The sequence below is a fragment of the Gopherus flavomarginatus genome, chromosome 12 (assembly GCF_025201925.1).
Source record: "Gopherus flavomarginatus isolate rGopFla2 chromosome 12, rGopFla2.mat.asm, whole genome shotgun sequence".
In the NCBI taxonomy this organism is placed as follows: domain Eukaryota; kingdom Metazoa; phylum Chordata; order Testudines; family Testudinidae; genus Gopherus; species Gopherus flavomarginatus.
In genome coordinates, this window is record NC_066628.1 from 32490788 (window position 1) to 32517956 (window position 27169).

Below are 27169 nucleotides of genomic sequence, written 5' to 3' on the forward strand. Positions count from 1 at the left end.
AGGGAGATCAGACGGGTGCTCTTGCTGGAGACGCTGTGCAGCACTGGCTGGGTTACCCTGTTAACTGACACGATTACAAAGAGGAGAATCTATTTATATTTGAAATTGGCCGGGGGCCGATGCAGCTAAGGGTCTGTTAGCTGCAAGACATGCCAAGTGGGACTTCCAGCTGACAGTGGCTCAGCACAGCTCCTCCTGGCTCAGCCAGTACAGCTGCCACCCACAGACTGTGGGCTCCTAGCTTGGGTCTCAGCTTCACTGATGTGTGGGGTGAGCATGCAGCCAGGCTGCTCAGCGGACGGGAGACTTGGCTAATTGGGGATACCTGCAGTGCAACAGAAGCATCTGCTGCCCAGCTGGCAGACACAGCCAACTTGCCTGCATTTCAGGAGTGTCTAGTGTCACTTAACCCCCTCAACAAACCGGCCGCTGCCTCTTGGCAAATACTGCCATCATCTCAGACGCCCAACAAATGTCGGAGGGATTCCAGTGTGAAAAGTGTCTGGCTTGCGGTGTCTTCTCTCTAGACTTCAGTGGAGTATCCCACATGAGACAGGCAGTGGAACCAAAAGTTTGCGAGCCAATCAGGCCGCTGACTTCAAAAAACTCTGCAGTTGGAATATTCCTGGTTCCTGTCCACCCAAGGCTTTCACTGCAAAGGGCAGGAATTGCATCCTTTCAGTGCAGTTCCATCTCAACTCTTGCATCTAATTTGGGAAGCAACATTACACACATCCCCCGCCTCCGCCACATACACACACTTATCTGTATACATAAAGGCATGCATACTTGTGTGTATATATGAATACATGCAGACAGATATGCATACATACATATTCACAGGTCCAGACAAGTCCCACACACCCATGCACAACTTAACTACTGAGCAAACCCACAAACGAGCACGCATGCAGAGCCACTGTGTAGCCTCCCCCATTTGAGTCAGACACAAGGTGCTTTCTACCCGCTGCTGTAAGCTGGTTCTAAGCAGCACCTTTATGCATCACTCTTTGTTACCCCACTTCAGACATCCCAGTCTTCCCTGGAAACAACATGCTTAAGCACTTAAGGGCACAAAATCTTCAAAAGGGAGGTGTTCCTGCAAGGGGAAAACAGAATTCTAACAAACAAAAATCATGTAATTTTGGCATCCTTTTAGTTTAGTTTAAGTTTCTTTGACACTTACACTGATCATCATTCATATTTGGGTTGAAACAAGGGATTTCCCCTCACTACCCCCTTTCATGCTCCTTCTCCACACACACACCCCAGCTTCTCCTTTATCTGCAGTAAGGAAGGCAAAGTTTGCTCCCTCACTTACTGATAGAAAGCAGTTGGAACCCAGACTTTGTGCTAAGGTTTCGAAATGGCAGGATGAAGTTCTTTATTTCACCAGCCAGGACAAGCAAGGATACTGATGGCTAGGCCCAGAAGCAGAAGACCCTGAAACCAACATGCAGACTCAGTAATACCTAGCTCTTACATAGCACTTTTCATCTGCAGTTTTACAAAGGTGCTCAGTATCATTATCCCCGTTGCACAGATGAGGAAACTGAGGCACCGAGAGGCGAAACGACTTGCCCATGGTCACCCAGCAGGCCAGTGACTGAGCCAGGAGTAGATTGCAGGTCTCCCAAGGCCCAGCACACTATCCACTAGACCACACTGTCTCACCCTCCCTCAAGAGTCAGATAATTTAGACCTGATCATTTAGGGATGTTTACATGTCATCTGAATGAAACCAGCATTCCTCATCTCACAGTAGGCCTCTAAGGCTGCACAGGATCAGGCCTTCAGGGCTGACTGCAATACACCAAGCATGCTCAGGGCAATGGACTGTGGCCTCTGAGGACCTGATTGGTCTCTCACTTAGGCCTGCTTCACACCAGCACAGCCCTAGTGACTTCAGTGGATTTACCTCCGAGTTACACTGGCATAAGTGAGAGCAGAGTCATGCCCTCTCACTTCACCAGTAGGCTCTCGAGCAGAAGAAACAGCTAAGATCTAAGCCGAGTGGCCTAATGGATAGGACTCTGGCTGGGAATTAGGACACATAGTGACTTACTGTTCGACCTTGTGATCTTAGACAAATCACTTAAACATTCTGTGCCTCAGTTCCCTGTCTGTGAGATGGAGACAGTGAGACTCGCCAGTCCTCGTAAAGCTTTTTGAGATCTATGGAGGAAAAACATTCCCGAAGTATCATTAGCAGCAGCAACGGGCAAAATATTGGCAGCACAATCTGCAGCATCAAGCTTTTTCTCATTTCATTGCAAAGTGGAAAATGGAACAGTTCCACCCCAAATTCAGCACAGTTCCAATATGGGCCCAACCCAAAAGGTGGTTTCGAAGTCCAGTGTAAAAGCAGCCATTTCATCACACCTCAGAGCAAAATGAGATTCGGAGGGCATGTGAGCAATCACTCGCAACAGTGCCATGAAAAGACTGAACTAAAGCTACCTGAGACCAAAAAAAAAAAAAAAATTTCCTGGTTTTCAACCTGCTCTAGCTTCGGGTGGGAAAATCCTCAATTAACCCATAAACACAGATCTGGAAAGCAATACGCAGGATTAGAAGCAAAGGAAATTGATTCTTGTTTGAACAGAATGTTCCCCTTCTTTACAAGTTTTCCACAGCAGGAAAGTCCCACTGCCAAACTGACTCATGTTATACTGGGAGCACTCCCAGTGCCAATGGATGTGCCCAGCTCCAGTTATGTTGGGCCCTTACAACAAGAAAAGCTTATAGGGCATTCAGGGGAAGCAAAATCAGTTTAAAAGCCAAACTTACCACGCAATGGAAAAATTTACTAGTGGAAGAATCAGCTTCAAACGGATTCTACCTCACAGCTCCAAAGCCCCAAGTATTTGCCATTGTACTGAACCGTTTTCTGTTCTGTTTTTGTTCTGTGATGAATTAGCTCATTTATAAATCACTTTGAAGAGGAAACGGGCGTAATTTTTGTTTGGTTTTCTTGCAAGGCTTGTTGGTTGATTGGTTTTGTTTTTTTTTTTTAGAGGAAGGATAGTTCAGTGGTTAGAGACATGAGCAACATGGGGTTGATTCCCTGGTCTGCCATGCTTCTCTGGGGCTTAGCTGTAAAGTGAGGAGGCTAGTTCACAGGAGCATTGTGAAACACACAGACACCATGGTCATGGGCCATATAAGGACTTGAGATATTCACCCGAATTGTATGGAGAAGACAGAAGTAACAGTCCTCCTGTCGCATGTTACCTTTAAAGGGGCTTTTCTTATCATGGCTGAGGTTGTCTGGGCCCTGGGGAAAGGTGAGCATGCTGCCTTTTGGGTTTTCATGTACTGCGCCTTTAAATTCCAGCAGGGGCAGATCCTCTGACAGCAGCTAGCAATCTGCCATAGAGTTGCCGCAGTCTGTTAAGAGTGAAGACACACACATTGTGCTTTCTCAGTGAGACTTAGCTTTTGTTCTTTCTTGGCTAACACTAGACACTTCAGAAGAAGGTGATAGAGCTTTATCCTATCTAATATAACTGTGGATATCCTTATTATCCATCTGGATGTGGATCATGTTAAGTTGTGGTTCATATTACCATTCAGCCTTATGAATTATACACCAAACACCAGAGCGTTACTATGCGGACTAATAGCGATTTAAAGGGTTAATTCTGAGTACATGACACTGTAAATATAATACTTGCTGGCATCAAATGAGGCTGAAGTCAACTGAAACATATATATGAAAATAATAATCCTTGAATAAGCTGTTGCCAAAGCAGCTAAGCTTCTGCAACCAATTTGTATCACATTTAGACAAGTGATGTTACGATGCTGAGCCCATATATTATACAATTATAGGAATGTGGCTTTCATTATGTTATTAAAGTGCTAGTCATTATGACACAGACCATGCTATCAACAGATGTTCTGTCGCGGCAGCTCTGTTGCTGCTGCAATCCTCCCCGCTTTGGATGCCATGTTGCTTCTGCTAATAGAGGCCAAGCAGGGTTAACAGGAAGTGCTTCCAGGTCCCCTGGCTTGTTACTGATTGGGTTCAATTTACAAGAGAATCTGGACTCAAGACACTGCCAGCTAAAATTGTTTCTTTTCCCCCCTCCTTTCAAAATGTTCCTCTCCTCATCGGCAGGAGTAAAGCAAACATAAAACAGATGGTCAAGAAGGGTATTCCCAGCAAGGAAGAAAACACATTTTTATATGATCCTTCTTAAAAATAAAATGTACAGTATATCCTATGGATCAGTTCTGTGTTTCAGGAAATACCATGTATTCTATAGGTAGGCTTGGCAAAATTATTTTTATATAAATTCACCAGATAATATCTACATTTCTTTTCAAGCTTTTTTTAAATTATCCATTTAAATTTTCCCAGTTGCAGGAAATTATGGGGGACGGGGGGAATCAGGCAATGTGGGGTCAGAGAATAATTATTTAATGACCATAGATGTTGAGATTCAAAAATTACAATTTTATAAGCATAACAATAAAAATCATTAACATCACTTGTCAAATTACACAAAGTAAATACCCTTAAATCAATTCTAGTAAGCTCTCAGGCATCATTTTTCTTCTGTTGCCCATTTGTAAATTTCAATTATTATTGATGGAAATATTTTGCATATATAGTGAAATCAATGTTTGCCAACCTTTACCAATGAAAATCTAATCCTGCCAAACCCATGAGCCTAGTACTTACATCAGGATAAATCAAGAGTAACACTAACTATTGAAGCCAATGGAGTTTTAAAGGCAGTTACACTAGGGGACAAGGACCAGGCCTGACAACATAACAGAGCCCTTGACCACATTCTGAACTTTTTTAAATCAGAGAGTAGAGCTGGTCAAAAAAATGAAAATAAATTTGTACAGGGGAAGAGGCACGGGGGGTTTCAAAATTGTTTTTATTAAAAGTTTTTGAAATGGAACTTTTTAAAAAAAATCAGTTTTAAATATTTTTAGAGTTTTATCAAAAAGTCAATTATTGCAAATTTTGAAAGGACTGAACCCTGTTTTTCCAAAACTGTGAAATTTCAATAACCATTTTGATACTGTTTCTATTTTTATTTTTTTTAATTGTGAAGCATTATTTTAAAAGGTACATTTTACATGTAAAAATGTAAAATTGGTGACATTTTTGAAGTCCTTTTTTCCAGCATAAAAAACCCTTTTCATTTGAAAAATTTCAACCAGCTCAACTCAGGAGGATTTGGGTCCAAGTTTCTGGTTTGGGGCCACCTCCATATGACATTGGTGGGGTTCCACACATTTCCTATGGCTGCAGAGTCCCACCAGCTAATACACAGAAATCTGACACAGCAAGCATACCCAGGACCTTTATTTAACAGAGCACTTAAGCATACACTTAGCTTTAAACGTGTGCTGAAGTACTTTGCTAAATTGGGGACCTAAATGGGTTAGATACAGCTGGAAATGTAGAGGGGAGAGAACAGCCTCACTGCTGAGCATTGCTTTCTCCACGTATGTTCATGCACTATCATCTTTACTCTTATGCCCATCCTTTACACACAAACACCCATGCACCCACCTCCCTCCTTACTACTCCTCCCACTCTTTTCTCTATTCCTTTCCAGTCCTTACTACCTCCTTTGCTCTAGCCCTTTCCCCAATCCCTCCTGTAATATCCTTAGTGTGCCTTTCTACCCTCCCTCCTTGCTACTCCATGTTTCCGGTGATTCCTGCAATCCCCAATAACTACGAACATTACAAAGCTCTGTTCCTCTGTAAAGAGTCACGCTCTCAACAGGCAGCATATTCAATCTACAAGCCAGCACTTCCTCCAGTCCTCTCCATACCCTGTCCCAGTAGCTAACATATAGCCCTCAGTTCTTGTTGTTTTCTTTTTCCGCATTCGTCTAGCAGCCACCTTCGAAATCTCTCCAACAGATTATGTCAGTTTAATTTCCTGCATAAATCTGTCAACTACTTGTGAAAGTTCAAAATAACAGCACTTATACATACTTCATAACACGCCTGTTGGATATTAATGGGAAAGCCAGCTCTGAACCAAAGGCCCCTCTATTTTCCAGAGACTTTAGATAGCACAGAGTATTTACTTTTTAATGAAAAGTTGCCTTAAGGAGAAGGGCAGACAGGTATCAAGCCAAGTTTCACCATTGGTGGAATGTAACAGGTGTTGCATTATCAGCCCAAGCTAGCTTTGGATTCAAATGGAACCCACGGGTTATTGCTTATTACTGTAAAAGCAGCAAAGAATCCTGTGGCACCTTATAGACTCCAAAACGTCTGTTAGTCTATAAGGTGCCACAGGATTCTTTGCTGCTTTTACAGATCCAGACTAACACGGCTACCCCTCTGATGCTTATTACTGGTCCCTCACTGATCCTGATCCACAGAGGATATGAGTCTCTTACAAGTGCCAGTCACAAGACTTTCTCCCTTAGCTCAAGCTTTGTAGTGGCTTATGCTTTCAACTCTACATCCGTCCCCATTCAATTCCCCTTTACAACCGTGATGGTGCTCATTGCACCAAGCACACTCAAACTTTGGGTTCTCTGAGCTCTAGAACCAAGTTTTGCAGTTCAGTCCCAGCTCTAATTTTTACATTGAGCACTGAAACAAAGAATGCCTTCATCCAATCTCATGCAGTTCTCACTGGGACTCCCAATTTTGGAGGACAACAGAAGATGTGCGTATTTAAAGGATGGCAGACTTGAGTGCTAAGTCCATACTGTCATTAGGGCCCGTCTACATTACCCGCAGGATCAATCCAGCAGGGGTCAATTTATCGTGTCTGATAAATCGACCACCAAGAGCTCTCCTGTCAACTCCAGTACTCCCATAGGCGTGCGTATGGAGTGTGCCGGGTGTACCCAGCCACATCCTAATGCGGGGGTGGGCAAGCTCGTCCTGCCCGAGCTCTCAGCCAGGGAGGCTGTCCCCAGCCCCGCCCCTGCCTTCCCCCATCCCCCGGAGCCTCAGCATGCCCTGGACAGTGCTGCAGCAGCATGACTCTGGCAGGACCTGAGCTCCTGCTGCTCGTAGCAGCATGGTAAGGGGGCAAGGCTGCGATGTCTGGTGGGCCGAGTGGCAGGAGCTCAGGTCCCGCCAGAGCCATGCTGCTGCAGCGCTGTCCAGGGCCGCTCCTGGACACAGTGCGCTGAGGCTCCGGGAGAGGTGGAAGGCGGGGCTAAGTGGCATGGTAAGGGGCCCGGGCCAGGGGGTTGGATAAGGGGCAGGGAGTTCTGGGGGCAGTCAGGGGACAGGAAGCAGGGGGTGGGGGAAAGTTGGATGGAGCAAAGGTTCTGGGGGGCACAATCAGGGGATGGGGAATGGGGGGGTTGGATAGGGCGTGGGAGTCCCAGGGGTCTGTCAGGAGGTGGGGGTGTGGATAGGGATCAGGCAGTCAGGGGATAGGGAGCAGGGAGGATTGGGTGGGGGGGTGGTTGGTGGGAGTTTCAGGGGGACAGTCAGGGGACAAGGAGCAGGATAGGTCGGGGATTCTGAGGGGGACAGGCGGGGGGCAGGAAGTGGGTGGGGGTTGGATAAGGGGCAGAGCCAGGCTGTTTGAGGAGGCACAGCCTTCCCTACCCAGCCCTTCACACAATTTTGGAACCCTGATGTGGCCCTTGTGCCAAAAAGTTTGCCCACGCCTGCCCTAAATGTCTCAAAAAAAATGTGGCTTTGCATTTTAATTTAATCACATGATACGCTCTTGTGGCAGAGCTCTGACTTTGCCCCCGGGGATCCTGCACTTCTAGGCGGTTTATGCTAGCCTCAGTGGCTCACTGTGACCCTCCACGTAGCCCTTCTCTCTCTAGGGCCAGGGTTACAGTCTACTGAGCCCTTTTCATCATAGGCCAGCAAGGAGGTTGGTGAGAGAACTCCCACAGTCTCTCTTGTCCCTGGGGGCTTATTTCAGAACAGTTTAGCTTCCTGTCCTGACAGAGGCCTGACTTCCCCTCCCAGGAGATGTTCCTGTAGCGGTGGGTTGGGGGGAACCCAGGCCCGCCCTCTACTCTGGGTTCCAGCCCAGGGACCCTAATGGTAGCAGCTGTTGGCAGCCAACCTTTCACGACCAGAGTTGCTACATTTCCCTGGGCCACTTCCCCATAGCTCTCCTGCTTCTCCCTTCTTCACCCTTACCTTAGGGCTCCCTTACCAATGGTTTGAGGATGTCTTCATTAACCAGCCCTTCGGCCACATTTCCTCTCCCCTGGCTCTCCTCTGTCTGACTGGAGTGAGCCCTTTTTATAGTATCAGTGGGGCCTTAATTAGAGTCAGGTGGTCACATTAGCTTAATGGCCTCACCTGACTCTTTGCAGGTTAATTAGCGTCAGGTGTTCTCATTAGCCTGGAACAGCCCCTGCTCTGGTCAGTCAGGGAACAGAAAACTGTTAATCCAGTGGCCAGTATATCTGCCTTCTGCTATTCTGCTGTACCCAACTGGCCTGGGTCTATCACACTCTATATAGAAAGCCCGCTTACACTCGCAGCATGCGTCCCCACTGCTGCGGCATTGCATTACCATTGATCCTCCCATCCCCTCCAACTACTATTCCAGAAAATTCTTTGACCTCTATAAGCAGCCGCATGAGGCTGCACTCTGGCAGGGGGGTCACTCCATAGCACCCACTGTGGGGCCCAGGGCAGCGTCTACAGTGTTTGTAATCTTTGTCACGTGTACTCCACTGAAACAGCATAACAAGCCCGTGGCTTTCCATTTTAATTAAATCGTATGATACCCCCTTTTAATTTTAAAATATGGATCAGTTTTTTATTAAGTTAAGAAAAGGAGTAGACAAGCTGTTGCTGTGAAGGAGCCTTTTTGAAACTAGCACATGTAAAAAACAAACTAAGAAGAACAATGTCCCAGCAGCCCCTCGACTCACTCATGATTTTGTACACTGAACAAGAACTGGTTTTGTCAGTTAATTATAATGATGTGATTGAGGAATTTAAGTCCATAACACCTGGTGAGCGACCTCTCATTCTCTAGGACAGGAAGATGAAGAAACTTTAATCTGTTCTGGTCTATTTGGGTTAGCTCATTATCTGGTTAAAGATAAAAATCATGAAAATTCACTGTATCTTTGTATATGCCTGGTTATAACTACAACAAAAATTTAATATTTGTGTCTCATTTTTTAAGTAAAGTTTAGTTGTTAATTTAAAAAAAATTAGTTAAGTTTTAAAATAACGTCCTTTATGATTGAGTATTCAATAAATGTTTGCCTTAAAAAAATTCCCTGGGTACACACCCTAATGAAATGTGCTGTGCAGGCCTATGGGTACTCCCCCAGGGCAAGAGGCACAGTGGAGTTGATGGGAGAGCATCAGCCATTGACTTACCTCAGTGAAGACACCATGGTAAGTAGATCTAAGTATGTTGACTTCAGCTATGTTATTCAAGAAGCTTACTTAGAATCATAGAAGATTAGGGTTGGAAGGGATCTCAGAAGGTCATCTAGTCCAAACCCCTGCTCAAAGCAGGACCAATCCCCAGACAGATTTTTACCCCAGTTCCCTAAATGGCCCCCTCAAGGATTGAACTCACAACCCTGGGTTTAGCAAGCCAATGCTCAAACCACTGAGCTATCCTTCCCCCCCTTACATTGATTCCCCCTCCCCTCCCACCCCACTAGTGTAGACCTGGCCTTAGAATCACATTCTCACTCCCAGTCCATACCACAAACTCAGCTGAGCCTTGCAACATTATCATGAAAATTCACCTGCCTAGATACACATTAATTCATCTGCCCTTTACCCAGATGACAGTGAAAGGAAATATATTTTCTCTTACCTGTCAAAACAATATACACATTCCAGACAAATGAGTGAGTAGAACTTTGCAAGGATGAATTAGGTGGTGCTTTTGCATCATAAGTTGACAGGTATTGAATTTGTTTTAACTCATTCGATTTTTTGTATCCAAGGGCTTTTAAAAATACATAAATATGTAACATATATAAATATAGTTTTATAGTCCAATGATACAAAAAATTGAAGAAATACCATTATAAATAAAAGGAAAAGACACCATCGTATGCACTAAATGAAGCAGGTTCCTGTGGAAATGTATGTGATCAGGTAATTCAAGTCTGCTTCATAATGCATATACATGCACTCTGGCAGCGGGGCCACTTCATAGCACCCTGTGGGGCCAAGCATGATGCCGTAGGTGCTCCCTGCCTCCATGCATCAGTTGTAGGTGTAAGCTTGATGTCTGTCTATACTCAGCTCAGTGACTATGACAAACTCAAACTTTGGCAGCCGGAAGCTTTAAATACATAAACAAAACCTCCAAGGCAAATGCCTACCTGCAGAGCTTGAGGGCCTCAGACTCACAGACTTTAAGGTCAGAAGGAACCGTCACGATTATCTTGTCTGACCTCCTGCATATTTCAGGCCACAGAACCTCACTCACTCCTGAAATAGACCCCTAACCTCTGGTTGAGTTACTGAAGTCCTCAAATCATGGCCCTGGGGTTCTGGGCTATCACTGGGGCACTCCTCCTCTGTTCCACTTTCATCCCACACTGCCCTAAGAAGAAGCAAGCAAGCCTTCTTAACTGGCCTGCGGGCTCCTGATTGGTCAGTATTTTCTCCTGGCCCTTCTAGGTCTCTGGAGGACTGTCTTGCTAGTAAGCCAGTCTGAGTGGATTTTCCTGGGGGGGAGGGGTATGTATATCACAATTTGCATAGCACACAGCATGTACTAAGGAATTTATAGGCATAATATAACAAGCCCCTTCCCCAAAATACTATGCCAAAATTTTCCAAGTGGCTAGTAATTTTTTGTTCCTCAATTTTTGGATGCCCAACCTGCCATCTTAACAGGACCAGATTTTCAGAGGGTTGTGCTGAGCACTTGATAAATAACCCCTTTTAAGATACATCAAAGGAGACATCCCAAAACAGAGGTGCCCGAGATCACTAATTGCTTCTGAAAATCTTAACTTTAGCTCCTGCACACATTTAAATCATATGCATAACTTTGCTCAAGTCCTCCCCTAGAGTTCATGGCTGGCCATGGCATATGCAGGGCAGCAGTGTCCATGACAATGATGGGGGAATGCTAAACATAATAACCCAGAGATCATACACAGCCCCAGGGAGGGCATCGAGAGATAATTACTAAGAATGGTAAGTCGAGGGAAAAGAATAATCCTTCTTCCCCCAAGCGCAAATTCCATGCTGACAAATGCAAAGAAATACACAATGGAGGGAATAACTTGAACACACACATACCTGAGGTCTCAATGAACTGTAACTACCTGAAAGTCTGGGTGTCACTGGGGGCAGTGCAATGAAAATCTCTGTTCAGTGTGCAGCAGTGGTAAAAAAAACAAAAATAGCACGGGGCGAAGACATTTAAAAAATAGACAATATCACGGAAATCAGTATAAAGTGGTTGGATACACTGATGGTGTGTCTGCCTTGGAGAGCTCAGTTCTGCACATGCCATCCTGAAAAAGGCAGGCTCTGGCTGTGGGGCTCCATTCCCCCAGCTGCAGGGCTTCAAGCTCTGGCTGCAGGCTCACTAAGCTATTCCTCCCCCCCCCCCCGCCCCACACACACACACAGAGTCCCTGGACCCCGCCACTTCCCTCAGTCCTCCATCACTCCTGACCCCCACCGCCTCCTTACCCACCTCTCTACCCAGGGCTTAATTTGGCATCTGGCTTGTGCCAGGGTTGAGTAAGTCTGCTGTGAAAACTGATATTTGTATGTTTGTTAAGATCACTTTTCACTGCCTCCCAACTAGATAGTAACTCCGCTGTTTAAAGTGATCTTAACAAACATACAAATATCAGTTTTCACAGCGGTAGACTTACTAGATAGCAAGTCTGAAAAAAAAAAGAATAAAAAAAAGCAAAAGAAACAACGAAAAAGACAAGACCATGCAAAGCACCTTATTTTGTTTCTATTCTGTTTATGTCCAGCAAAGAATAGAGATAATTGTACATTATTTTTATTACTGAGTCAGCAAAAAAACCTACTTAAATAAATTACAATGATTTGGACATGGATATGTGCATATTTGTTTCTCCTGAAGTTAAGTATTTTAGGAAAAATTGTCAGAGCCGCCACCAGCAAGACTTGGTGGCCGCATTCTAAGGCCACTAAAAAATTTCTTGTGAAAACCCCTGTCCTGGAGGGAGCTGCTTATAGGTGGTTCTTTACCTTTCATTTGTTTAACCACTTTGGCTGACTCTGGGTGGTTTGGTGCCATGACCTGGGACACAGAGAGAGGACAAGACAGTCTAGAGGCGCCGGCCAGCAAGCACACACCAGCCCACTAAAAAGATGCCCCTCACAGCACCTGCATAATTGAACTCACAAGCATGGACTCCCCACATAGTCCAGTGGACCCCTACACACAGACAGATTTGTGACAGGCAAATGAAATAATGAATGGCATAGAGAAGCTAAATCAGATTATCCTATTTACCTCTTCTCATAGAACAGGGGCAAAAGGGGGTGTCCAATGGATGAAATGCACAACTGCAGAACAAATGGCCAAAGGAAATACTGTTGTGACACAGCTATTTCATAATTAACCTTTGGAACCTACGGCCACAAGATGCCTTCTGTGTTCTTACGTACTTGATGGCACCTCATTTCCATCATATCAGAGCACCTCACAATCCTTAACATATTTATCCTCACCATGCCCCCAAGAGGTAAGGCTGTGCTATTATCCCCAGCTGTAAGATGCAGAAGCGAAGCACAGAGCAACCAAGTGACACCCCAAGTCACATGGGAAGTCTGTGGTGCAGCAAGGAATTGAACATAGATCTCCCAAAGTCTATCTGACTGTAACTGAAGCTAAACAGATCAGGAGGATGGGTACATACATGAGGGAGCCCCTGCATCTACAACTAAGAACACCCACGCTTGTGTAATGAGGATAAAATAATGGACAAGGGAAATTCGTGCTTGGAGATAAACCCCAAACACTAACTGGGGAGTGTTAGGAAGAAATTGCCTCTATGCACGTTATTATAGGACTACCTACTACAGAGGTTCTTCCATTTTTGTCTGAACCAGCCGGTTCAGGTCATTGTCATGACAGGATGCAAGCCTATATGGACATCTGGTCTGATCCAGACTGGGAATTCCTATAGTCCAAAAAGATATCCTTTGGATCTTGGAATTTTTCAGTTTAGCATTCCAAGAAATTATCAAGTGAGTGGGAACTCTGTTTCTGCAAGGTTGTCCTGATTGGTTTCTAGCACCCTGTAATGCATTGCTTGCTTGATATTGGTGATTACATTTCATATTTGAACATTACTCTGAAATTTGCTATTTTGCTTAATGAAAAAAATGGTACTTTTTTCTGGAGGAAAAAAAAGGTAGCCTACTAATGAGATAATCATCTCAGCTGGCAACCTGAGCTGGGGCTAATATTTTATTTTTCACTTTTTTTTTTTTTTTGGTAGCCAGAACTTAGATTTTTGTGAAAAATTTGCAAAAAAGGCAACCTGGGTTAATTGATCCTCTTCCCACTGTAACCAAAAGTAAAACGTTAACTGACTTCAATGTGAGTGTAGTGGGGTGGTCACCTGCTCCTGCCCTGAAGATCTTGAAATCAGCCCTGGGACAGGGATGAGGCTGCGTGAGGGCTGCTGCTAGGGAGAGCAGCAAGCCTCAACTGATTGGGGAAACAGTCACAGCTGGGGCCACACCCCAATCAGACCGTAGCTGGCCTTATAAAGACCAGGGAAGCCAGGAGCTGAAGCAGAAGGGCCTGGCTGCCTGGGAGCTGACAATGGTACCTAGAGTGGAGCTTGGCTGGGAAGAGGCTAGAGGAGCTGGGGAGCTCCAGCCTGGAGAACCCCCAGGCTGTGGCCTTGATAAAGGCCAGAACAGGTACTGGGGCTACAGAGGGGTAGCCTGGGGTAGGCAAAGGCAGCAGGTCCAAACCTCCCTTTTCCAGTGATGAATGGCATGTACACTGCAGTCCACTCCAGTGGGCAGGGGCTAGATGGTGACTGGATGTAGCCATATATTGAGGCGAGGTGGGGGATAGGGGTTTGGGGGTTTCCTGGGGAGGGGAGACCCAGATCTGTGGGGGGTACTGCCAGGGGACAGCACCCAACGTAAAGGGGCACTGGGGTCCATGAAGGACATAGGGGCCAGCGGCAAGTAGGACATCAGCCAGCAGAGGGCGCTCCAGAGCTGGAAAAGCTAATATCTTAGACAACCAGCAGGAGGTTCTGTGCCAGTGAGTCACTGCACTGCTACAAGGAGCCTTTGGCGTATCCTTAGTTTAGCATCCCTAAATGTGCATGGCATACAGCTAAACTGATTTACCCCAGCTGATGATCTGGCCCACAGTAAGGGAATGAGATGGACAAAGACCCTCAACCACTGGAGGGAATGGGCTGGATCAATGATCAGAGGCACTAACAAGTTCCAAAGAAACCATGTACAGATCTCCAGGCCCATAAGATAGCAACTGCAAAGGTGGTGAGCTGAGTGTGCAAACAAGAGGTCTTCTGGGTTCTGAGTGTGGTACCACTCATCCTGCTTTTTAAGGGTTGTCCTTTGTGTTGTTTTTGGTAGCTTGTGGTTCATACCCAGTAAGGAACTATTAAGAAGCACTGAATCAGATAAAGTGGAGGGCCAGATCCTATGCTGATGTAAATTGCAGTCATTCTATTCAAGTCCACAGAGCAAAATCAGTTTACACCCACTGAGGATCTGGCCCCAGGCTGTAGAGCAACACTGCACGGAATCACGTGCTGCAGAACAAAGACAGGATTTGGTAGCCCGGATCAAGTGTTGCTAGAAATCAGCTTGCTCCCTCCTTTTTCATGGATTTGCCCTTTCTGTCTTTGAGATGCAAGTGGTCACCCTGCCTTTAACAGGAAGAGGGAAGGCCCATAGAGGCGAGGGAATCGGTGAAACTCAATCCACACAGTACACAGAGCTGTGCACTAAAAGTTTGCTCCCTTCCCATTTATCAAGCATTATAGCATCTACAAAAGTATTTTCCGGAAGGCTGGGAAATGCATCTCCTGTGAAAGCCATTGAAAATAAAGCCCCACACTGATAACTACCCCTCTCCCACCGTGCCCATATTAAACGGAGACTGTAGTCATCTGCAATCCATTTGGATGATGGCTGCCCTCTCTGTGGAGGAGCACAGCAGCTGCCACAGGCAACATAGCTTTGGCTGATGTAAATGTGAATCTCTGCTGACACCTTGTGGTGAATATGCATGGAATAATTGAATTTGATTTCAAGTCTGCTAGGCCCTTCTTCCATACCCAGTAGCGTCTCCAGATGAGACTGGTGTAGATTCATTAGAAAGGAGTGTCTTTGCTGTCATGAGTTTGTGTCTCAAACTTAGGAACATTCCTGGGTCATCATAAGATGTTAGATGCACATTTCGAGATGCTCAAAGTGTTTGGGCAGAGCTTTTACTCTGTACTCTGCATTAAATCCCAGCTCCATGGAAGTCAATGAGAGTTTCTTCACTGACTTTCATGGGGCCACGATTTCATCCTCTCTGTCTGGGTTTCTCTTGATGGTTGCTCTTCAGGGATTCTCTGGTGTAAACACTGGACCTTCCTGGGATTGCATATTTCCATGTAGATCAATATGAAAATGTGTGATCCCAGAAAAGTTTGCAAAAGACAATAGGCCATAGCTTTGCAGCATCCAAATCCAGATGTTTTTGGTGAGAAAGAAATAGATGACCTGGGAATTAAACCCAGGCCCCTTGGCTCTCCTCCAGATGTTCTACCAGCTGCTCACACCAAGTCCCCTCTGGTCAATTACTTTACTTGATGCTTCTAATCAACAATATTATATATGCGATGCTATAAACTTTTGTATTTAATATTAGCTCATAACTCAGCATCCAAAACCAGATGTTTTTGGTGAGAAAGAAATTGATGACTTATCAGAGGATTGAACCCAGGCCCCTTGATTAACTTCCAGATGGTCTACCAGCTGAGCTGCAAAGCTAACTGGTTACTGCCTGCTCCCTCTGGTCAATTTCTCTTCATGAAAAGAGAAAAGAAAAAAAGGCTTTCAGATCTCCCAACCCAACTTACAAAAATGTGAGAAAAGTTTTTATAATCACTTCTAGAAACAGGAAAACATGGAGTTGTGTTGAGGCAGCACAAGGCATCACCCTTTGAGAAGACCATTTCAGTCCATCACATCCCCTTCCTTAGTGCCTTAATTTCCAGGCAGTGTGGAGGTTTCATATAGACCTGTGACCTGGAAAAGCATAATGTAAGATTAACTTGAACCTTACCATGCTCCTTAATCAGCATCTCTCTGCTCGACTGTATAGTTACAAGGCCCTCCATAAAGCCATTGTTGGGAGCCCAGCGATATGCATGATATAGCAAAGTAAAGTACATCTACTACTACAGGCTTTAGACTGGACTTCTGTGGAGCTGGAGCACAGAATGCCGTAGCTTTCGATCTAGGGGAATATTACAAGCCCCGATCCAGCAAAGCACATAAGCACTTGTTCAACTTTAAGCAAATAAATACTCCCATTGAAATCAATGAGCCTGCTCATAGGCTTAAAGTTAAACACATTCTTAAGAGCTTTGCTGGATTGGTCCACAAAGAGGGAATGCTGCGCAGGCTCTTCTCATAGCATTGCACTGTTGCTGTGGTTTAGAGTCTCACATATGTTGCTGTATCATAGATGTATCAATCAGTTTGTTCTGGGATACATAACAGATTTCACACAGATGGGTTGGTTTTTAAATCATAGATGCAAACATTTGGTCAAAACCTTCCATGCCAGGAAAGGCCAAAGCACCAGAGTCTTAAAAGCCTTCTTCAGCATTAAAGGGGCATCATCCACCTCAAAATCTCATCTGTGTCTAAAAATGGTTGCCCACTATTGTTAAAGGCAACACTTAAGAGTATTATCTCTTGAAGAAATTAAATTGAAAGACTTTTTTCTTTATTTCTAGTGTTTCTTTTAGGCATTTGAGAGTGCTTTATGAATAATCAATTCATGGTTTCCCTGGCTAGCTAGTCAGTTTGTATGCATGTTCCATGGGACAAACAGGGAAAGAAAAACATATTTTAAAAATCAGCAAAATGTGATTGTAAAAGTATAAGAATTGGCAGTGCAGACTCAGGGACAGACATATGACCTAAAATAACCTTAAATTCATTTTGTCATTTAATTCACTGGATTTCAAGATGACAGTGTCTCTTTAAATTAACTTAATTTAAAAAAAGAAAAGAGGATCCTGAATCTGTTTTTGTAAACTTCAGGTAGATGTGACAATTCCTCTCAATTTGGTACTCGTGAGGCCACATCTGGAGTATTGCATCCAGTTTTGGGCCCCCCACTACTGGAGAGAGTCCAACAGAGGGCAACAAAAATGATTAGGGGGCTGGAGCACATGACTTATGAGGAGGGGCTGAGGGAACTGGGATTATTTAGTCTGCAGAAGAGAAGAGTGAGGGGGGATTTGATAGCAGCCTTCAACTACCTGAAGGGGGGTTCCAAAGAGGATGGAGCTAGGCTGTTCTCAGTGGTGGCAAATGACATAACAAGGAGCAATAGTCTCAAGTTGCAGTGGGGGAGGTCTAGGTTGGATATTAGGAAAAAACTATTTCACTAGGAGGGTGGTGAAGCACTGGAATGGATTATCTCGGGATAGGGTGACCAGATGTCCCGATTTTATAGGGACAGTCCTGATTTTTGAGGCTTTTTCTTATATACACTCTTATCACCCCCCACCCCATCCCGATTTTTCACATTTGCTGTCTGGTCACCCTACCTCAGGAGGTGGTGGAATCTCCATCCATAGAGGTTTTTAAGTCCTGGCTTGAAAAAGCCCTGGCTGGGATGATTTAGTTGGGCATTGGTCCTGCTTTGAGCAGAGGGTTGGCCTAGATGACCTCCTGAGATCTCTTCCAACCCTAATCTTCTATGATTCTATGAATTGTGTGCAAAAGCACCAGATTCCTGCTACCATCAGGAATTTGTTTGGCCTGAATGCTATCAAAACTAAACCTAGTCAAAAAAATTGAAGGTCTGTCTCATGGTAAATCCAAGATTTTAAATGTTGGTTTCATTCCAATTTGGAAAGTCAAAATCTCAGAATTTTTTGCAAATATCCCAATATATTTCATTTTGTCCCTATTGAAATGTCTCTATTTGACTATATCATTTCAATTTTTGTTATGTTGTATTATTTTTGGAACATTCAAAATAAAGTCAAAACTAAAACACTACAATAATTTCCCATAGAAAAATTCAAACACCACCGATACATTCCCCTGAAATGTTTTGATTTGGCAGAATCAGCATTTTCCAGAACACTGTCCCATTGGAAAATTTTCATTCAGCTCTCATGAAAACATTCTCCAAAATCCCACTGAGCAGTTTGTGATCACACATCTTAGCAAGCATGTTTACTGAGCGGAGAGGTGAGAGAGGAAGACTGCTGGTCAAGGGGTGATGGAAGAAGGGACAGGCTGGTGAGTTTAGAAGAAAAAGAGACCAAGACAAATACCAGCAGGAACAAAAGGTCAGAGAAAAGCCCATTGAGGCCACATGCCCAAATCCAGCTCACTTAATCAGTGTCTCAGGCTGCGACAGATCACAGGCAGAGCAAGAGTGAAAACTCTGTGGGTTGCATAGTATCAGACACATTTATTCTTTTAATAGTTACAGAAATCACAATGGGCATGATCCTGTGAAGTGCTGAGCACCACTGAAGTTAATGAGAGCTGAGGCTCCTTGGCGCTTCATAGGTTCACTCAGCACCTGGCAGGATTAGGTGCAGCATGAATACAGTCCAAACAGCTAAACTGTCTCAAACACAATGTAGCAATAGGACTATAGTTATGAGGCCCCACATGCCAGGACACAACCAGAGACTGGGAAAGAGAGAGCGTGCTAACTGGAGTCCACTGGGGAAAAGAGGAAAATGTGTAGTGTAGATAGAATGACACAGCAAACACATTGATTGAGTCGGCATGTGAAGTTGACCTTCAAAGCCAATGGAAACTTGGGGCCATCTACATGGAACAAAAAAAATCACTGGATATTTCCCAAGACATTGGGAAACATGAGCCTGATTTCCCTGATCAAACCAATTGTCTGCACAGGGAATATGGTTTCAAAAATACAGCGAGCTTGGTTCTCCTAACACTTACGCTTGTGTAACTCTATTGACATCAGTGAAGACACTCCTGATTTGCATTGGTATAAGAGATTTTAGCCCCGTATCCCTTAAAGAATTACACCAACAGCAAAGCATAGTGGTCAGAAGCTCATAGTTAAGGCTAAGATTTTGTCAGGGATATTTTTAGTAAAAGTCAGGGACAGGTCATGGGCAATAATGAAAAATTCATGGAAGTCAGGACCTGTCCCTGACTTTTACTAAAAATATCCCTGACAAAATAGGGAGCTCAGCTGCGGGTCCCCACACCACCTGCAGAGATTGGGCAGCTGCAGGGGTCACTCTGAGCTCTGGGGGCCCCTCTCACTGCCTGCGGGGGCTTGGAGCTCCATGGTCCCCTGGCTCAGAGCTCTGGGATACCCCCACCACCCGCGAGCTTTGAAGGACCTCCACCCCTGCTGCAGCTCAGAGCTCCGGGGGCCCCGCCGCACTTGGTGACTCAGTGCTCTGGGGTTCACCCATAGCAGCTGGGTGCTCCCAGGTCCCCCACCTCCCATGGCAGCCAGGAGCTCTGCGGGGCCCCGCTGCCCATGGCAGCTCAAAGCTGTGGGGGGGGCGCCCTGCTGCCTGCAACAGCTGGGAGCAGGCGGCAGGGGGAACCTGCAGCTCCAGCCCAACAGGGCTGAACTCACGGAAGTCACTGGAAGTCACAGATTCTGTGAGTTCCGTGAGCTCTGTGAAAAAAATCATAGCTTTATTCATAGTCAATGGTGCCTTTCAATTCCCACTGCTCCTATTCCTGACCTAGCCTGACAGATGCCAGCCAGGCTCAACCTGTCTTGTTTTAAACAAAGTCAAGTCAATGGAACTATGCCCAATTTTAATACAGGTATGTGCCCCTATATTTTACTGATATACCACAACATTGCTGGAATTCTTCTCTCCAGAAAAAAAAAAGCGAGAGAGAGAGAGGACATAAGATAGTTGTAGAAGAGTTGACTCCCTGCACTCCCTGCTGAGGGTCATTCCAGTCCCACCATCGTCTGCCTCTTCTCACAACTCAGACTTCTGTTCAGGTCATGTTTTAGTCCCACCCTTCCCAGAGTAACAAAGTCCTACACAACCAAAGTCCAGTGTCCTTTTGTAACTCTGGGTCCCATGGTCTTCATACCCTTCTCTCAGGATTTTAACTCACCTTTTCAGGGGGTTCACATCACTCTCCCTAGTGGCTGGTAGGGGAACCCAGCCCATCCACTGCAATGTGCTCCAGGAATCCTATAACCACCAGCCAAGGGCTGCTCCACAGACTCCTTGCTGCTGCCTCCCTGAACTACTTCCTACCATAGCCTGTCAGCAGACCTCTCCCACTGCCTCACAAAGTTCATCCTTCTCTCAGGGCCAGGACTCACAGGACTGTCTCCTGGGATCCCCTGTCAAAATCTCTAATTAAAAGTACAAATTGAATCCAACTTGTGCCCTCCTCAGGTCTGACCTTTCATCCCACTTTGTTCCCCCACTGAATCCCTCTCAGGGCTCTCCTCCTGGAAGTTTAGATGCTGCCCTTTTATCAGGGCTCACCATCTGCACTTACTCCTTGTCTCTCCTGGTTTTCTGCCAGATTCCTCTCCTCAAGAGAGGGCCCCAGGGCCAACTTTCCCTCTGGACTTCCCTCCTTGATGCCTCAAGCCTCTCAGTTCCCCAGTGCCAAGAGAGGGACTGCAGAGTTCTTCCCTCTCTCTCACCAGCCCCCTTCTGCTCCCAACTACCTCTCTTTATAGCAACCACCCAGCTGGGCCTACTCCTTAATTGGGCATGGCTCATCCTCCAGGTTCAACCAAGTGAATTAATTGACTTCTTCCACTCTAGTTAGCTCTTTCAGAGCCAGGACGGGGTATACATCACAGAAATCTAATCCAGTGTTCACCCAATCAGTGGTGTGGTCTAATGGTTAGAGCAGTGAGCAGCAGCCTTGGCTCCTTGGTTCTGTTCTCATTTCTGCCACTGTCTAACTGGTTCAGCTCTCAGTCTCTCTCTGCCTCAGTTTTGCAGCATGGTAAAATGAATATAATAACTCCTATCTCCTAGGGTAGTTGTGATTCTGGGTTAATTCATTGTTTGCAAAGTTGTTCAGGTGCATCTTCACTGCAGAATTAACTCAAGTGATCCACACTCAAGTCACTCCCTTGTGGTGTGGACTACCAACCCTCAATTGTTGTGCTCGCATCCACACCACAGCATGGTCCTGTTAGCAGCTGACAAGGTGAGCTGACTTCATGCCTGTTCTATCCCCCTTCATGCTGGCCAACTCACCTTACTACCACCACACATGAGTAAGAGGGCTTTGTGTGGAGATGGGTTCAAGATAATAGTTATAAGACATGGTAATTCACTAGTGAAGGCAAGCCCTCAGAGTTCCATGTGCAGAACGCTCTATAGAAGTACACAGATACCAGGTCACAGTGGGCAGGTCTTTATCTGCTGCATGCACCGACAGGAGCGAAGTAGTTAAAGCAAACTTGAACCTTTTTCAGTTGCATCTGGAGCGCGGCACCTTGCAGCTGATTAGCATTTTGCCCTCACCAGTACTTCCAGATTAATCTGCTAAAATTGTTGCAGGAGCTGGGAACATGTGGATAGTTCAGCCAACCAGAAAGACATAAAGAGAATTCGAGAGAGAAATCATGCTGCTGGTAAACTTTTTTAGCATCCAAAAGCAGGCAGGCCCTGTCCAATCTACGCAAAGTCCTCTGTTGAGCTCAGTCATTCAAAACCCATCAACAATATGTTTCACTGTTCTCTCCAGAAATGCTGCACTTCCCCGTGGTGGTGTTAATATCTCTACGTCCAGGGGATTCTCTCACTGGCGGGGAGGGCACTCTGCAAAATGATGATCCCGCCATACCTGAGGCTCAACTCTCTGCTGGCATAACTCCGTTGAAGTCAGTCTTCCACAGCAGCAGAAAATTAGACTCTTCTTCCTCTTTGCCTTTACATTGCTTTGGGCGGTGGCTTCGTTTTCCTCATGTACTGACCTGGAATTTGGAGACTTCCTCAGTGGCCACAAATGGAACAAAGTATTTCTGAGCAAAAGTATCCTCAACTAGACTCAGCTTCCACATTATGGTCAGACCCAGGGATATCAATCCACACAGGCCTCCTGCATCACTATATCCAATTATTAAATTTCCCACATTCCTTATGATATCTGACAGGTTCTTTTTGTTTTTCCATCAGGCCTTCTAGGAATAAAAGAAACGGGATTTTGCTCTCCTAGATTAGACTATTGGTCATCAAGATCTTCTTGCAATAGTGGCCATACTCCTGGTGCTTCAGAAGAAAAATCATGTATCCAGCCAATTGAGCAATGCTGGGAAAGGGGAATATTTCTTCCTGACCATCAACGCGTAATCAGCTGATGCCTCAAAGCATGAGATCTGACTGTCCTGGTGATGCTTTGGGGTTCAACCCACACCAGGGTTGTTACCACCTGCTCTGCAACTCTGGGTGACTTTAATGCTATGCAGCTGTAGCTCATAGCCCTGACACCAACAGCCAGCCTATAAGCATGCATGTCACACCCTGGCATCCACTGCCCAGGTATTTTGGGGGGGGGGTTGTTTTTTTGCAGCATGACCCCAACACTCTCCCAGTCCAATTTCTCCCAGTCTGCCCTGTGATGTCCAACCCTCTCTTGGAACATTCTTTGCTGAATCATCTGCTAAGCAAACGTCACCAGCTGCTGGACCCAGCTCAGTGGTTTTCTCCTAATGATGCTCACCCAGCATGGGCCTGCAGCATGGGTAGGACCATCTGGAGTTGCAAGCACTGCCACACCCCATGATGGCTGCAGACCAGAAACAGAGAGGCATAGCTGAAGGCCCATATGATTGCTGACACTTCTGTGCCTTGCTGGCCTGCACTAACTTCCCTGGCCCTGCTCTTCTGAATGGCAGATCCTGAAACTTGGATTGCTTGGCGCACGGCAAGGTAAAGAAACAGGACTTTTCGGGAGGACTCCATCCCCACTTCTTTCATGCACTGTGTCCCTTTCCTCAGTGCCGTAACAAGGGCGAGGCGAGTGAGGCACTTGCCTTGGGCATGCAAAGTGGAGGGGCGCTGCCCTACCACAATCGGCGGCGCTTTGGTGGCAGCTCTACTGCCGCCACTTCTTCTGCGGCAATTCAGCAGCGGGTCCCTGAGTCCCTGTTGGGCGGAAGGATCTGCCGCCACATTGCCGGCGCCACTTCATTCATTCTTCAGCAGCAATTCGGCAGCGGGTCCTTCTCTCCATGAGGGACTCAGGGACCCACCACCGAATTGCCACCGAAGAATGAATGAAGCAGTGGCGGCAATTCGGCAGCAGGTCCTTCCCTCCAACAGAGATTCAGGGACCCACCGCCGAATTGCCGCTGAAAAGCCTGGAGCCAGCCCTTGCCTCAGGCGCAAAAATTCCTTGTTATGACTCTGCCTCCTACACGGTGCTGCTGATGCTTCTTGCAGGCAGTGCTACTGTCACTCTCATCAGTGCTGCCAGCTGCCCTGACCTGCGGTCCTGCATTCTCTGCAAGTTGATATTTGCACTTGCCCTCCTCCCGTTCTTCTATCCCATCATCAGGCACGGTAACGTCCATGCCACTAAGACAAGAATCAAAGATACCTGCTCTAGGCGCAAGCTGCATAAATAAAAATACTTGGCCCTTGTACAGCGAGATTGTATCTTTGCAATCTGCTCTGAGTAAGGACAGCATGGAGCTGTGCTGCCCAGGGAGTAGACTGAGGGTGTGCCTGTATCACAAGCCCTGCTATGCTTCCTCCTAAAGCCAGGGCTCCTCCCACTCCCTGTACACCCTACACACTTTCTCATAGCAGGAAGTAGTCCATGCTCTGGCCAACACAACCAGAGCTACAATCGAAGCAGAGAAGGTCTGTCCCTCATTCCCCAGTGCAGCAGAGTAACAGCTGTTTGTGCCTTTCATATGAGGACTGCAAAGCTATTTGCAATACACCTGTTAGGTAGAGCAGTATTATCGCCATTCTAGAGATGGGGGGAATTGAGGCACAAAAAGATAAGTGACGTACCTGAGACCAAACAGGAAGTCACTAGCAGAACTGGGAACAAAACCAAGGAGAGCTGATACCTCTTTGTGTGCTCGAGCCATGTCTCCACACTCCCTCTCTGATTGAGTGAGACCTACGGTTTTACAGAACACTGCATGACCTTGTTTAACTACAAGGAAATACTTTCTCAGACGAAAACAAGAGTCTTCACAGGTGACCAAAGCTCTGCTGTATGAAGGGAATGTCTAATGAAAATCAAAGAGCTGACTTCATTCTAACCAGAAGGAACTCAGCTGCAGCTTCTGGTTGCAGAAAGATGATACACAGCAATGAAAACAAGCAAATGGAACAAGATGAGACTTGGAAACCAACCAGGAGATGTCTCGGGGCGGGAATGGGCAGCTATAGGGGATTAAAATATGGACAGGTTAGCAGCTGCAATTTAACAGCAGAGATATGCAGACACTTAAGACCTGGGTTCTATTCTTCCCTCTGCCACTGATCAATTGTGTGACACTGGGCAAATAAATTTCACCTCTACTTCCCTTTTTCTGTTTCGACTATAGATTGTTAGGGGCAGGAATAGTCTTTTATGATGTGTCTGTACAGCCCCTAACACAATAGGATCCTACCCTCAGTAAGGCCTCTAGGCGCTAACTGCGATACATATTGGTAATAATAATAATTTGGGAATGGGAAAAGCAGGAGGAAAATGCACTGGGCTCCAGTCCCCCCTGGTCTAACTCCTCCGAAGGCATAGGGTAAAAGCACCTACTTGGCTTAGAAGCTTAAGTCCCATGGACTTTCATGGAACCCAGGCTCCTGAATGCCTACGTCTCTTTTGACAATAGGACTTAGGTTCTTCAGCCAGTCAGTTGGGCCCTACCTGTGGCACTGTGATTCCATCAGAGTGGACTTGTTTGACTTGGTTTGACTTGCTTGCTTAACTGAGATGGTAATTTTAAAAAAGGAAAGAAGCAAAGAGGGGGGAAGCAGCATTCTGATGAAACAAAGAGAATTAAGCACGTGTTGTGCCTCATTTCACTGTAGCGCTGCTGCCCACTCCTGAATCCAAGAGAAGAGCTCAGAGTGAGAATGGCAAGAAACAACAACTTCATGACATCGAAGTGCTGGGGTGATAAACAAAAATCAATAAAGGAGAGAAGCAGCTACTTCTCTGGCATGCTAGGAGATCGTATTTTTGACCCCTGACACAGGCAGCGATAGATTAACCATTTGATTGCCCTGGCCCAATTGAAATGTCCCCATGACAACCCACACCAGCCAATCGAAAAACTTGTAAGAAAAATCTCACACTCTGTACCCCAGCTGACCTTGCCTCCAAGTTCTTCGACAGCCTGGTCCCAAACCATCCAGGACTTCGTAGATCAAAGTCAATATCTTGAGCCACACCAGGAAGTGAAAAGGAAACTTGCTCATTTACTAAAGAACTGGTATAATTTGTTCAGTGAGATTAATTCCTCATACTTATATTATTTACATTACATTCCTGTCCAACTTTTCTAGGCACTGCCAAAGCATAACTCCAGTGGCTAACCTACCTAACAGTCAGGGCAGCTGAATCCTGTCCCAGCTGCTGCTTCTGTGTGAGTCTTCAAGTGTAGCTCCATGTAGAGTGTATTGCAATAGTCTGGAGTTCATAAAGCATGGCTCTCAGCAGTGGGGTTTTCCAAGGGAGAGGGTACTTGATTAAGCATCAGGAGTCCTTGGGTCTGTTCCCAGATCTGTCCCCAATATATTGTGTGGCCCCAGACAGATCACTTCACCATTGGGCATCAGTTTCTCCCTGTCTGAAAGGGATGTTTCTCTTCTTTGTAAAGCACAGATGCAGTCTCTGGTTTACTCTTGTCATGGCTTTGGCCCATTCTATCCATGTGTTAATGCATCACTGGGTAAGGGTGTCATAGTTCAGGGCAACTGCACCTGTATTTCCCCTCAGTGGTACAGCCAGGGGACCCACACTCAGCTGCCCAGATGTTGCCTCTCTAAGGGTACGTCTACACTACGGGATTATTCCGATTTTACATAAACCAGTTTTGTAAAACAGATTGTAAAGTCGAGTGCACGCAGCCACACTAAGCACATTAATTCGGCTGTGTGCGTCCATGGTCCGAGGCTAGCGTCGATTTCCGGAGCGTTGCACTGTGGGTAGCTATTCCATAGCTATCCCATAGTTCCTGCAGTCTCCCTCGCCCCTTAGAATTCTGGGTTGAGAGACCAGTGGCTGATGGGGCAAAAATCATTGTCGCGGGTGGTTCTGGGTAAATGTCGTCAGTCATTCCTTCCTCTGGGAAAGCAACGGCAGACAATCATTTCACGCCCTTTTTCCCTGGATTGCCCTGGCAGACGCCATAGCACGGCAACAATGGAGCCCGTTCAGCTTTTTTTTTTTTACAGTCACCATATGTGTACTGGATGCCGCGGACAGAGGCGATACTCCAGCGCTACGCAGCAGCATTCATTTGCTTTTGCATGACAGCAGAGATGGTTACCAATTGTTCTGTACTGTCTGCTGCCAATGTAAATTGGCAATGAGATGATGGTTATCTGTCTTTCTGTACTGTCTGCTGCAATCATGGGTGCCCCTGGTGGAGATCAGCCGGGGGAGCAAAAGCAAAACTGGGAATGACTCTCCGAGTCAATCTCTCCTTTATGGTTTCTAAAAATAGAGTCAGTCCTGCCTAGAATATGGGGCAAGTGTACTAGAGAACCAGTGTATCAGAGAGCACAGCTGCTCCATGTCAGATCCTGCAGAAATGATGAGCTACATGCCATTCACGGGGGGGTGCCCCTGCAACAACCCCACCCGTTGATTCCCTTCTCCCCCAACCTTCCTGGGCTACCGTGGCAGTGTCCCCCACATTTGTGTCATGAAGTTATAAAGAATGCAGGAATAAGAAACAGTGACTTGTTAGTGAGATAAAATGAGGAGGAGGCAGCCTCCAGGTGCTATGACAGTCCAGGCAGGACATTAAGCGGTGCGGAGGAGA